This window comes from Oncorhynchus kisutch, linkage group LG14 (genome assembly GCF_002021735.2).
Source record: "Oncorhynchus kisutch isolate 150728-3 linkage group LG14, Okis_V2, whole genome shotgun sequence".
Taxonomy (NCBI): domain Eukaryota; kingdom Metazoa; phylum Chordata; class Actinopteri; order Salmoniformes; family Salmonidae; genus Oncorhynchus; species Oncorhynchus kisutch.
In genome coordinates, this window is record NC_034187.2 from 15178723 (window position 1) to 15191486 (window position 12764).

Sequence of the window (12764 nt, forward strand, 5' to 3'; positions counted from 1 at the left end):
AGCTGGCATAGTGTCCAGCGCGCTCCTAATATCCAATAGCACTATTCCACTATAATCTCAGCATTAATGCTAGGAACAGAGAACGAAGAGCAGTTTCTTGCTATCTAGTCTCCTAAATACTTAATTTATACGTTGACAATAAAATAGAATTTATTACATAAAGGATGTGCAACTGTGCTGTTTAAACAGCTTGGTAATGGTAATCAGTGTGATGTTTAATCTAATTGAATAGGGCCCCTCCTGAGAGGTAGTTATTTAGCAGAGAGCAAGAGAACTAACACCGTGGACGGCTCTGCTCTAGCCCGACAAGGCCTGCCATGTTGTTAATCAGGGTATAAATATGCAGATAGTCCTAATACACATTAAATTAATGAACCACTAGTTCCCACCACCATACACTCATGAAGCCGTTAGATGTGTTGAAAGTGGAAAGTGTGATTGTAGTGGATGAGGTGTAATGGACGATATGGATATGTCAGAGCATTATGAGTGGAAGGTGTGATTGTAGTGGATGAGGTGTAATGGACGATATGGATATGTCAGAGCATTATGAGTGGAAGGTGTGATTGTAGTGGATGAGGTGTAATGGACGATATGGATATGTCAGAGCATTATGAGTGGAAGGTGTGATTGTAGTGGATGAGGTGTAATGGACGATATGGATATGTCAGAGCATTATGAGTGGAAGGTGTGATTGTAGTGGATGAGGTGTAATGGACGATATGGATATGTCAGAGCATTATGAGTGGAAGGTGTGATTGTAGGGGATGAGGTGTAATGGACGATATGGATATGTCAGAGCATTATGAGTGGAAGGTGTGATTGTAGTGGATGAGGTGTAATGGACGATATGGATATGTCAGAGCATTATGAGTGGAAGGTGTGATTGTAGTGGATGAGGTGTAATGGACGATATGGATATGTCAGAGCATTATGAGTGGAAGGTGTGATTGTAGCGGATGAGGTGTAATGGACGATATGGATATGTCAGAGCATTATGAGTGGAAGGTGTGATTGTAGTGGATGAGGTGTAATGGACGATATGGATATGTCAGAGCATTATGAGTGGAAGGTGTGATTGTAGTGGATGAGGTGTAATGGACGATATGGATATGTCAGAGCATTATGAGTGGAAGGTGTGATTGTAGTGGATGAGGTGTAATGGACGATATGGATATGTCAGAGCATTATGAGTGGAAGGTGCGATTGTAGTGGATGAGGTGTAATGGACGATATGGATATGTCAGAGCATTATGAGTGGAAGGTGTGTGCTTACGTATTTTAAGGAATGGTGTTGTCTGTAACATAAATTCATAATGGTTTTAATGTTGAGACGTGAAACAGCAAGTCTTCTTTTATCCTGAAAATCCTGATGGCAGTGTAATCAAACAATCTGACAAACCAAAATACACTTATAATAATACTGAATCATATATAAGCTACACTTCTCCTCAGTTTTCAGAATGACATGTCCATATTTTATATGAATGCCTTTTTGTGTGGCTCAGTCTTTCTTTTTCTTCCCCCTCTTTTCTTTCAGGCAATCTCTCTCTCTCTATCTCTCATATACATCTGTACAAATTGATTTCCTCTTTACAAGAGAAGATAAAGACCTTGGCAACAGAAATACCTGTAAGTGAAGGATAATTATGTCGAGAGACACCCCCCGCCGAGCCCATTCTCCAAGGCCCAAGAACATGCATTTAAAAACTCAATTGCGCTCGACAGCGTCACACCAATGAGGCCCAGATTTGATAAAAATGATAGTTATTTTGCTCTCACTTCTTCTATTAAGATAAGCATCTTGTTCAGGGCCTTATTTCCCATTTGCCCATTTGATCGTACCAGATGCATCGTTATTTTACGAGCCAATTTATTTTGAAAGTGTTTCCCAAACAAGCATGCAGAGAGAATGTTCTCTAACTGCGTCGTTAGACCATGTGTCCATACTGATAGGATTGACAGAAAAGCAGCGGTTCTTTCCATTCAAATCTTAGCTTAACATTAGAATTATTCCACAATACTGACGATGGATCAGGTCCTAGAGAGATATTTCCAACTATGGCTGCAAATAGGCTATTGAGGCGGCTTATTATGCCTATCCAATACTAATGCACTAAATCACAGATTGGGCTCATCATTGCTCACATGTTGTCAAACATAATGAAACACATTGAGGCAGAAATTAAAGACAGTAGCCTAGTCACAAAATGGAACTCAATTCATTGAACATGAAATTGATTGATATGATTGAAATAGCCTATATAGGCCAGTGTAGCCTACACTCTTAGAAAAAAGGAGGTATCTAAAGCCCTTTGAAGAACCGCTTTTGGTTCCAGGTAGAGCCTTTTGGGTTCGATGTATAACCCTTTTCACAGAGGGTTCCAATTAGAACCCAAAATGATTATACCTGGAACCTAAAAGGGTTCTACTTAGAACCAGAAAGGGTTCTCCTATGGGGACAACCGAAGAACCCTTTTGCAACCCTTTTTTCTAAGAGTGTATGTATAATTGAATGCAGTCATCTCAGTTTTCATTTGAAGCAACATTTTATCCTTCACTTGTTTTTTTAGAATTGTTAATACTTTGGCAACTTTGTATTTGTAGTCAATCTCATTCTGAGGTTATCGGCAGTCACAGTCAGACAGAGAGCCTAAACATCTTGATTCTATGTTTAGCAGAGATCTTCTGTTAATAAAGTGGCACAGAAAGCCAAAGAAACATCTAATAATGCATGTTGGATGCTCTATAAGTGGACTGGATAGCTGGTAGATGTGCTAAGGTTTTTTAGAGCCATGTTTCTAATGAAGGCTCTGGGAAACACATCGGCTACTGAAGATACAGTACACCATTTGTACACAAAGTGCCTTGCAAAAGTATTCATCCCCCTTGGCGTTTTCCTATTTGTTGCATTACAACCTGTAAATTAAATTGATTTTTATTTTTATTTCATGTAATGGACATACACAAAATAGTCCAAATTGGTGAAGTGATATTGAAATGAAAAAAATTACTTGTTTCAAAAATTCTAAAGTGGTGTGTGCATAAAGTATGTATTCACCCCCTATTTGCTATGAATCCCCTAAATAAGATCAGGTGCAACCAATTGCCTTCAGAAGTCACATACAGTGCCTCGCGAAAGAATTTGGCCCCCTTGAACTTTGCGATCTTTTGCCACATTTCAGGCTTCAAACATAAAGATATAAAACTGTATATTTTGTGAAGAATCAACAACAAGTGGGACACAATCATGAAGTGGAACGACATTTATTGGATATTTCAAACTTTTTTAACAAATCAAAAACTGAAAAATTGGGCGTGCAACATTAATTCAGCCCCCTTAAGTTAATACTTTGTAGCTCCACCTTTTGTTGCGATTACAGCTGTAAGTCGCTTGGGGTATGTCTCTATCAGTTTTGCACATCGAGAGACTGCCATTTTTTCCCATACCTCCTTGCAAAACAGCTCGAGCTCAGTGAGGTTGGATGGAGAGCATTTGTGAACAGCAGTTTTCAGTTCTTTCCACAGTTTCTCGATTGGATTCAGGTCTGGACTTTGACTTGGCCATTCTAACACCTGGATATGTTTATTTTTGAACCATTCCATTGTAGATTTTGCTTTATGTTTTGGATCATTGTCTTGTTGGAAGACAAATCTCCGTCCCAGTCTCAGGTCTTTTGCAGACTCCATCAGGTTTTCTTCCAGAATGGTCCTGTATTTGGCTCCATCCATCTTCCCATCAATTTTAACCATCTTCCCTGTCCCTGCTGAAGAAAAGCAGGCCCAAACCATGATGCTGCCACCACAATGTTTGACAGTGGGGATGGTGTGTTCAGGGTGATGAGCTGTGTTGCTTTTACGCCAAACATAACGTTTTGCATTGTTGCCAAAAAGTTCAATTTTGGTTTCATCTGACCAGAGCACCTTCTTCCACATGTTTGGTGTGTCTCCCAGGTGGCTTGTGGCAAACTTTAAACAACACTTTTTATGGATATCTTTAAGAAATGGCTTTCTTCTTGCCACTCTTCCATAAATGCCAGATTTGTGCAATATACGACCGATTGTTGTCCTATGGACAGAGTCTCCCACCTCAGCTGTAGATCTCTGCAGTTCATCCAGAGTGATCATGGGCCTCTTGGCTGCATCTCTGATCAGTCTTCTCCTTGTATGAGCTGAAAGTTTAGAGGGACGGCCAGGTCTTGGTAGATTTGCAGTGGTCTGATACTCCTTCCATTTCAATATTATCGCTTGCACAGTGCTCCTTTGGATGTTTAAAGCTTGGGAAATCTTTTTGTATCCAAATCCGGCTTTTATCTCGGACCTGCCTGGTGTGTTCCTTGTCCTTCATGATGCTCTCTGCGCTTTTAACGGACCTCTGAGACTATCACAGTGCAGGTGCATTTATACGGAGACTTGATTACACACAGGTGGATTGTATTTATCATCATTAGTCATTTAGGTCAACATTGGATCATTCAGAGATCCTCACTGAACTTCTGGAGAGAGTTTGCTGCACTGAAAGTAAAGGGGCAGAATAATTTTGCATGCCCAATTTTTCAGTTTTTGATTTGTTAAAAAAGTTTGAAATATCCAATAAATGTCGTTCCACTTCATGATTGTGTCCCACTTGTTGTTGATTCTTCACAAAAAAGTATAGTTTTATATCTTTATGTTTGAAGCCTGAAATGTGGCAAAAGGTCTCAAAGTTCAAGGGGGCCGAATACTTTCGCAAGGCACTGTAATTAGTTAAATAAAGTTCACCTGTGTGCAATCTAAGTGCCACATGATCTCAGTATGCATAAACCTGTTCTGAAAAGCCCCAGAGTCTGTAACACCACTAAGCAAGGGGCACCACTAAGCAAGGGGCACCACCAAGCAAGCGGCACAATGAAGACCAAGGAGCTCTCCAAACAGGTCAGGGACAAAGTTGAGAAGAAGTACAGATCAGGGTTGGGTTATAAACACTTTCAACATCCCACGGAGGAACATTAAATCTATTATTTAAAAAATGGAAAGATGGGGCCGCCCACCAAAACTCTCGGATCAGGCAAGGAGGGCATTAATCAGAGAGGCAACAAAGAGACCAAAGATAACCCTGAAGGAGCTTCAAAACTCCACAGCAGAGATTGGAGTATCTGTCCATAGGACCACTTTAAGCCGTACACTTCATAGAGCTGGCTTTTTTGGAAAAGTGGCCAGAAAAAAACATGTTTCTTAAAGAAAAAAATAGGAAAACACGTTGGGTGTTCGCCATGTGGGAGACTCCCCAAACACATGGAGAAGGTACTCTGGTCAGATGAGACTAAATTGAGCTTTTTGGCCATCAAGGAAAATGTTATGTATGGTGCAAACTCAACACCTCTCATCACCCCAAGAATATCATCCCCACAGTGAAGCATGGTGGTGGCAGCATCATGCTGTGGGGATGTGTTTCATCAGCAGGGACTGTGAAACTGAAGGAATGAATTGAAGGAATGATGGATGAGTTGAGGGAATGATGGATGGCACTAAATACAGGGAAATTCTTGAGGGAAACCTGTTTCAGTCTTCCAAAGATTTGAGACTGGGATGGAGGTTCACCTTCTAGCAGGACAGTGATCCTAAGCATACTGCTAAAGCAACACTTGAGTGGTTTAATTGGAAACATTTAAATGTCTTGGAATGGCCTAGTCAAATCCCAGACCTAATTCCAATTGAAAATCTGTAGTATGACTTAAAGATTGCTGTACACCAGTGGAACCCATCCAACTTGAAGGCGCTGGAGCTGTTTTGCCTTGAAGAATGAGCAAAAATCCTATTGGTTAGATGTGACAAGCCTATAGAGACATACCTCAAGAGACTTGCAGCTGTAATTGCTGCAAAAGATGGCTCTACAAAGTATTGACTTCAGGGGAGTGAATAGTTATGCACACTCAAGTTTTCACTTATTTTGTGATATTTCTTGTTTGTTTCACAATAAAAAATATTTTTCATCTTCAAAGTGGTTGGCATGTTGTGTAAATCAAATGATTACCCCCCCCCCCCCAAAGTCTATTTTAAATCCAGGGTTTAAGGCAACAAAATAGGAAAAATGCCAAAGGGGGTGAATACTTTCGCAAGCCACTGTCCATATAAAGAGGCCTGGTTCAATTGATAATTTCCCACACACTGCTTCACACTGCCATGCATAAAAGGGAACTCTGCGAGGTCTCCACTGCTACCACTGTTACCTGTAAAAAGAGTCTCAGAATGTTTTCATAATATACCTTTCACTCTGCTGTTCTCTCTCTCTCTCTTTATCAAATATAGGAAGAGAGGAAGAGTCAATCATTTGTTTGCCTGTCTTTTGGTATGTTGTTGCGTTTTACCTTTGTTTCATATGAAATCATAGGCCCCTGCGATACATCAATACCGTTGATGGAGTAAATATGCAAAGTAATGATACTAACTGACTGGGAGTCTATGTGTAGTTTCTCGAGCCAATGCTAACTAGCGTAGATGCATAACTCATAGCTGTGTATTGTATGGCTTCCTCATGATCCATATATGTAAGTCTTCAAAACTTTAAAACAATTTTCCACTCCTCTGAAAAAGCTGCCACCAAGGGTGGAAACAAAACCCTAATCACCTGGAAGAATAAAAACAAGAACAAGAAGTGTTTTAGTCTCTCTCCTCTGTACTTCCCAGGTGACAGCTATGTCAGGGCCTGAAACCCTGCAGTATAATTATACCATTGTATCCCTGTCAGCTCCAAGGTGCTACTCTAACAGGGCGAGAACACCATCAGATCCACAAACTTATTCCAGTGCAGGAAGCCCAGGGGACCCACCATCTCTTTAACAAAGCCCATCTCCGCTTTAAATATCTCTAAGTACATTCCCCCCATCCCTCTGAGCTTTCTGCTTCCTCTTTGTATGGAAAGATCTTTGGTGGAGAGAGTGTTGTTTTCCACTTCTTTTTCCGGCAGGCAGGCAGGCGATGGGTTTGAGATGGGAGGTAATGTGAGTGGCACTGTGTTTAATGATGCACACATCCAATGTCGTGGAGTCTGGCTGTCCCACGAGTCCTGGTTTGAGTGACTCGTCTGATGTTTGGGTCTTTTTAATAGGACATCAAAACTGGAGTGGCACAGAGAATGCCAGAGAGGAGCATGGACGTAGAAGCTAGAAGCTAACTCAGCCTCTCATAAAGCTATCACAGAACCTCCCCTCACTATACTGATCACTGTCTCAACACAATGAGAGAGAGAGAGAGAGAGAGTGATAGAGAGAGAGATCATACAATGGACAATGGGAAGAGAGATATAGGATGTACAGTGCAGAGTTATAATTATAAACTTGGTTCTAAAACACTGTAAGGATAACGTTGGTACATGTCACCCGACAATAATACAGTACAGTAATATGATCAAACTAATTAGAAAGGTGTTAGTGTGAGTATTTAAGGAAGTTATGAAGTTCCTAATAGATTTTTGAACATTTCATTAAAAGTTGTGTGTTATTGTTTAAATACATTTGGAGGTCTTGAGCATACGGAAATGATGACTGACTAAATTGTGTTTAGAAACTGATTGTTTTGAATTCATCAATGTTTAATTATTTTCTTTTAAATGAAAACCTCTGTTATTAATTTAGGAGTTTAATTGCAATTTAATTATTTATGACCTTGTATTACTAAATTAGTAAATAAATTATACTCCAGAGAATTTAAAAAACAAACAAACGCTAGGACAAAATATCAACACCTGAAAAGATTGCAATGAAAGGACTTGTTTGAAACAAACAAATGTAAATTTTCAATTAAGAGGCTTCTTGTGTTGTTACTCGAACTGGAATAGTGTCTTCTGGGCCCCATTTGATAGATTGTGTTAGAAAGATGTTGCACCTCGTTTAATTAGAATGAGAAAACTTTATAATCAAACAAATGAAATTTAAAAAAAACGAATTTCAGTCTTTCTTGTTAGCATTAACATTGTATTTGGTTGTGACTTCTTTGACTACACCCTTAGCATTGGTATTGCACAACAGCACTGTAATAATGCCACTGTAATATGTATACACCACTTCTCTTTGTGCTTTCTTCTGTTTTCCCCACTCTCTCTTAATAACTCTTTAATGCATAAGGTGTGTGAGCAACTCTAACTAGGTCAAACTATCTGAAGAACTAAACACAACAAACTTTCGGTTGTAGAAGCCCTCACAGAGATAGAGTGGAAAGGAAAGATAAAAACGATACACTTGTCACAAACTTGACACTTTTCTCCTTTTCCCGAGGAAAAGACGGGGGTGAAAAATAAAATTTCAAAGGGTATCTTTGTACCATTGTTCTGTAGCTTTTGCTTTACCTATCATAGCAATGAAATCAACACTTATCTTGTCAATGACATCTGGCAAATTTCCACACATTAAGAGGAAGTGGGGCTTTCCTTTCAGAAGGGGGATCTGACTGTGTAATGCCTTAGCTCTCCCTAGGGCAGAAGCAAGGCGGAGCATCTTCTCTATGCTCAGGTTCTGCTCAGAACAAGTTCTGGTTTTGAAAGCTTGTGATTCTCAGCCATGGAGACAATATGACAAAAGAAATATGGTCTTAGGGGATCTTATTAATTCTTGGTAAAATGATCCAATCTGAAATAAACTAAATAAATACAATTGTATTAAAAATAATTGTATTAATCTTGAAACTGGCTCTCATGAGGACCGCCACAGGAAAGGAAGACCCAGAGTTTCCTCTGTTGCACAAAGTTCAAGTAACAGACAAATCTCAACAGCAACTGTTCAGAGGAGACTGTGTGAATCAGGCCTTCATGGTCGAATTGCTACAAAGAAACCACTACTAAAGGACACAAATAATAAGAAGAGACTTGCTTGGGCCAAGAAACACGAGCAATGGACATTAGACCGGTGGAAATCTGTCATTTGGTCTGTTGAGTCCAAATTTGAGATTTTTGTTTCCAACCTCCGTGTCTTTGTGAGATGCAGAGCAGGTGAACGGATGATTTCCGCATGTGTGGTTCCCACCGTGAAATATGGAGGAGGGGGTGTGATGGAGTGGGGGTGCTTTGTTGGTGAAACTGTCTGTGATTTATTTAGAGTTCAAGGCACACTTAACCAGCATGGCTAACACAGCATTCTGCAGCGGTACCCCATCCCATCTGGTTTGCGTTTAGTTGGACTATCATTTGTTTTTCAATAGGACAATGACAATGATCCTTTTAACAATTGTAAGACAAAAACTGCATGACAAAACACCCCCGTACCCCTCTTTACAGTCATCCCTTTAGTGTAGATATACATACCAGTAAAACATCTCGAGCAAATCTCACGCCCACAACGCAGCATGGGATCCAGATCTATATGTAAACCTATATACAGTAAAAACAAATGTTTACTGCTGTTTGGAAGTCTGTTTCTTTCTCTTTCACAGTCCTTGTATTCGGTTTAGTGCAGAGAAGTGCAGATTGTACTGCAGCACTATGGGGGAATAATCTACACCAAAGAGAATGCATCTGTTTTTCGATAACCATATTTTTACTCCAGTAAAGGTTCTGCTCTCAGAACAGCCTCAATTTGTCGGGCATGAACACCACAAGGTGTCGAAAGCATACCGCAGGGATGCTGGCCCATGTTGACTCCAAAGCTTCCCACAGTTGTGTCAAGTTTGCTGGATGTCCTTTGGGTGGGTGACCATTCTTGATACACACAGGAAACTGTTGAGCGTGAAAAGCCCAGCAACACAAATCGGTGTGCCTGGCACCTACTACCATACCTCGTTCAAAGGCACCTCCAATTTTTGTCTTGCCCATTCACCCTCTGAATGGCACATATACACAATCCATGTCTCAATTGTCTCAAGGATTAAACATCTTTCTTTAACCTGTCTCCTCCCCTTTCATCTACATGTCTCCTCCCCTTTCATCTACATGTCTCCTCTCCTTCATCCCCCTTGATGGAAGTGGATTTAACAAGTGACATCAATAAGGGATCATAGCTTTCACCTGGATTCACCTGGTCAGTCTATGTCATGGAAAGAACAGGGGTTCACTCAGTGTATGGACACTTCCAAACGGAACATATATACTCTTTGAAACACGCCCCTATACATTGATAACCATGAGGAGGTTAGCATTCATATCGTTTGTCTAAACTATGAAAAACATTCCCAAAGAATACATACCATTAAAAAGAGCAAGTTCAAGTTCTGTGTATTGTAATTTGTTGGTACAAGTACATATCTACAAGTACATATCTACAAGTACAAATATACTTTAAATATTGTGAATGTTGATGACCTGTATAGACGGTTTGGCTGACAACATCACAAAAATGATGCGCGAGTATTGATATGTCCGAAAGTGTGCGTTTTTATATTTCTGAACTGTCAGATAGCGAGCAACAATGACAAGAAGCTGCCTTGTGGGGAATTATTGGTGTCTCGTTTCAGCTCATTGTATCTTGTTTTTGATACCATGTCTTGTTTTGAGGTGTTTGACCGATGTCGTGTCTGTTCTAATATAGCAAATAGTTGCTAGCGAACCAACAACTCTAATAATGCATTTCAGATATAAGTGCTCATTGTGGAAATGTATTTATGTTTTCAATAAACACTGAGACTAAATCTAGTTTACATGTTGTCAACAATCTAATCCATCCCTGTCTGTTTTGCCCCATAGTTGTGCACGTGTCGGTTTTGTTGCTAAACAACCAACCAGTATATGATCCCCAATGATTTAAAAGGGAATAAGTCAAGAAAATCAAATGTTTGGATTCCTTTGACGTCTATAAGTGTAACAACATTATACATTTTAGTACCTCAGCAGAGCCACACAGAGGATAGGTTGAGCATATCCTCTGAAAGGATAGGTCACACAATGCAGTGTAAAGTATGGGCAGCAGGTATGACAGCATCTTAGTGGAGATGGGCCCGAAGTGCACCATAACAAGCACTGACAATTGAACATGTTAGGGATTTTTCTTGAGTTGTAGTATTGTAAGGAAACACCCACACCCACGTTTCAGGCAAGAGAGTTATGTATTAAAAACAAACATAGTAAACATCCAAATGACATTTCAGGCTGTCATGTGCTTATACAGTTGAAGTCGGAAGTTTACATACACTTAGGTTAGAGTCATTAAAACTTGTTTTTCAACCACTCCACAAATGTCTTGTTAACAAACTGTAGTTTTGGCAAGTTGGTTAGGACATCTACTTTGTGCATGACACTAGTCATTTTTTCAACAATTGTTTACAGACAATGATGTCAAGCAAAGAGGCACTGAGTTTCAAGGTAGGCCTTGAAATACATCCACAGGTGCATCTCCAATTGACTCAAAGAAGACGGCACAATTCCAACTGTCTTTGTTGCTTTTTACGTCTCGCAGACAAAGATATTTGTTGAAAATGTTTTTATTTTTATTTTTTGTATTTTCTAATTTGAATTAAATCCCAACCATTTGTTATAATTCCCATAGTATACAGTGTATCTGAAAGTGTTCATGTACTTACTAAACACAAAACATAATTCTCCAAAAACTCTAAAGAATGCAGTGGTGTCACAAGCACATAACTCTGCTACTCTGCATTTAATTTTCTTTCTCTCATTTTTTAAAAGGTACTTCAGTAGCTTCCCCCTGTTCCCTTGCACTCCTGGTTCAAAATTCCCTGGACCCCATCCCCTGGTACCTAGGCGGGAGGCAGGGAGATTGTAGAGTGGTTGGACTGTATCCATGGCTGCATGTCGAATGGCACCCTATTCCCTATATAATGCACTACTTTTGACTAGAGCCCTATGGGTCCTGGTCAGAAGCAGTGCACTCAATAGGGAATATGGAGCAATCTGATATGCTACCCATGTGTGCAGTCAGAGAAAAATGGCCTTTTGTCTCTGCTGCTCCTTGTCACAGAAGGTCACGCAGGCTTACCCCAGGAATAAACCCCTGGCCATTGTTAGAATTTGCATTGATGCATAGAGATGGGGATAGAAAGGGAGATGGAGAGGAGACAGAGTGGAGATAGTGAGGGAGATAGAGAGGAGTGAGCGAGGGAGATAGAGAGGAGATAGATGCAGCCTCATAGAAGGGTGTCTTTGCATGGTAATGTGTGCAACGGACGGACACCATCATTTTCCCCCGCGCTGCCCCCCCCCCCCTCCTGCCAGTCATCCCTCCATTCCCTAAGGAAAGGAAGGCTTCTTCAAGGTTAGTGTCAAGGACAGCGTGGCCAATTAGTATGCAGATCAGGGCCTGATGTAGTTTAAGGGTATTACTCTGATGCAATCACATTAGTTAGGCTAGTAAAAATTCCCTGCTTGACCTCAATCATAGAGGCTGCAGGAGGAGGTGATGGGAGAATAGAGGAGCGAGGAGGGAGCAAGGAGCTGAATAGTATCCCGGGACATCGGGATGATGTTTTGCAAAACCACTAGCTAAACTGTCTGTTACTACTACAAATAAACACACACACTCGCACACACCAAAACAAACACACAACTACTACACAAAAATATAACAATTCAAATGTTAAATATAGAGAGAAAAAACACTCTGCGATGCCTTCTGTTCTATTTCTCACTCATCACTCAGTCTGTCACCTCTAATGGTCCCAAATAGTCTTGATCAATTGAGAGCAGATATTGATGTTACTGGTTTTCAGCCAGTGGTAGCAGGTGGATATTATGGGAATCATCTCTGCTGTCTTGGAAAGAATATAGTGTGTTTTCATTATAGGGCTCAATACAGCGTTGTCACCTTCTTGGTTTACAAATGTAGTATGCAACAGATCTGGAATGG